The sequence below is a fragment of the Camelina sativa genome, chromosome 15 (genome assembly GCF_000633955.1).
Source record: "Camelina sativa cultivar DH55 chromosome 15, Cs, whole genome shotgun sequence".
In the NCBI taxonomy this organism is placed as follows: domain Eukaryota; kingdom Viridiplantae; phylum Streptophyta; class Magnoliopsida; order Brassicales; family Brassicaceae; genus Camelina; species Camelina sativa.
In genome coordinates, this window is record NC_025699.1 from 16,734,595 (window position 1) to 16,736,874 (window position 2,280).

The following is a 2,280-nucleotide window of genomic DNA, read 5'->3' on the forward strand; positions in this document are numbered from 1 at the left end:
AAAAACGGACATATATTACTCAATAGATGAATAAAAAATACGGGTACAATATCCCACATCGTCTAAAAAATTGGGCAATGGTTTAGAGTCATACTATAAAAAAGACCAATGTGATTCTGAATACAAATGAGTAGAAACCTTGATTTATCAGGCATTCAAACTTTAAAAACTTTTATTTGGTTTATTCCGGTTCTTTATTTTAAAGATTTTTAAAAGGTTTAATATGAAAAATGTTTAATACTTTTAAAAATTTAAATATGATAAATATTATACCGTAGATATACAATAAATATGAAAATTAAGATGATATAGTGTGAGTTAAAATAGATCGGGACAGGGTTATATAGCGGGACGAATTTTATCGATATTTATATAAATTAAAAAATATCATTAAATCAGTGCTACACAGGTAAAACATCATTTAATTTCATTATTTTGTTAACACTGTCAGTATCAGAGAATAGACATATCTAACTAAATTGATTAAATAAATATTATGTAAAAATAAATTATATTGCGTTATTATATATTTTATTTAACAATTATTATATAATTATAACATATTTAACCAACAAATAAAACTTATAATTTAAATATTTTAGTTATAAATAATTTTGCCCGCGGTGTACCGTGGGTCTTAATCTAGTTAGTGTAGTAATCCATGAGCCCAAAACTGATGGATAATTTTATGAATAGATTAAGTGAAGTCCCCATGATGTCTTATAATCTAATGGCATCCTAAAACATATGATTATCCTAACCAGAACCCTTAGATGCAGGACACTTACTTCGTCCCATGATTTTGTTCTTTTATCGTTTTCCTGAGATTGCTGCCTACAATAATATTCCATTGGTTAAGTTTTTATAAGAACTACAAGAATCCATTTATATTATTCCATTTCGTAAAGACGATACTAACGTGTAAGAAAAACACTGTATTTTCAATTTGTCACAAAGAGAGTTACAAGTCTTTTTCGTATAAGACACCTATAATATTTTTAGCAACTTGTTGTTGTTGTTATACTTAAACCGATTTTGTACTTGGGGAAAGAACAAAACATTTGTCTCTCCTGTCAATATATCCGGTTAGCACAAATCCGGTACGACAGGCGTTTTTGTGCTAATTCTGAGAGTATTATTTTTCGATCAATACTATAATCTGTCTTACCACCAAAAGAGAAAGAGTGATGACATAAAAGGTAAAATTCCTAATAAAAATACACAAAATCGATGTAAACTCGTACTAGTAAATAGATTACTAACGCAAGAAAGCGTTGAACTGTCGGCAGGATTCTACAGTTTCTCTCTATTGTCTATTTTTTAAATATTGTAGTTTCAGTTTTCAACACAAACAAAAAAGGTTGAAATATTAAATAAAGAAGGAAAAAAAAAAAGTGAAATGAAGCGACCCACAAATTAAGGATTCACAGCATTCAAAGAAATCTGAATTTACTTCTTTTTTCTCAATAAGTCAAGTCAATACTACTAGCACTTTTCTAAAAATCTTTGCGGCAATCAAGGCTCTTATTCCTCACTTTTTCTCTTTTTTTTTTTTTGTTTGTTTAGGAGTTAATCATGGTTGTTTAAACATATTGTTAAGTTGTTAACAATGGTGTATCAGCTGCACGCAGTAATAACAAATTGTAAACTAATGGTAAACATTTTAAAGATTAAAATTTNGAACTGTAGTGGATTGATGGTGGCGGTGGTGAACTGTAATGGACTGATGCTGGCGGCGGTGGAGAACTGTAATGGACTGTCGGTGGAGGAGGAGGAGGTGAGTACTCTATGCAAGGAGGAGGTGGAGGTGGTTCGATACATGGAGGTGGTGGAGGAGGTGAATAATGTGGGGGCGGTGGTGGGGAATGTGGCGGCGGTGGTGGAGAATGTGGTGGCGGTGGGGATGAGTATGTATAAATTGGTGGTGGCGGTGAGTGATGCGGTGGTGGGGGTGAGTTGTAGTGGTAAGATGGAGGCGGTGAGTGATGGGGTGGCGGTGGTGAGCTGTAGTGATAAGGTGGAGGCGGTGAGTGATGCGGCGGCGGCGGTGAACTGTAGTAGTAAGGTGGAGGAGGTGAGTGATGTGGCGGTGGGGGAGAAGAGTAATGTGGCGGTGGTGGAGGTGAGTAGTGTGGTGGTGGCGGAGGTAAGGGACATGGCGGTGGTGGAGGGCGAACGCAATATATCGGAGCTGGTGGTGGGGGAGATGAATATACTGGCGGTGGTGGCGGAGGAGGAGAATAAACTGGTGGTGGCGGAGGTGGTGGTGGAGGAGGAGAA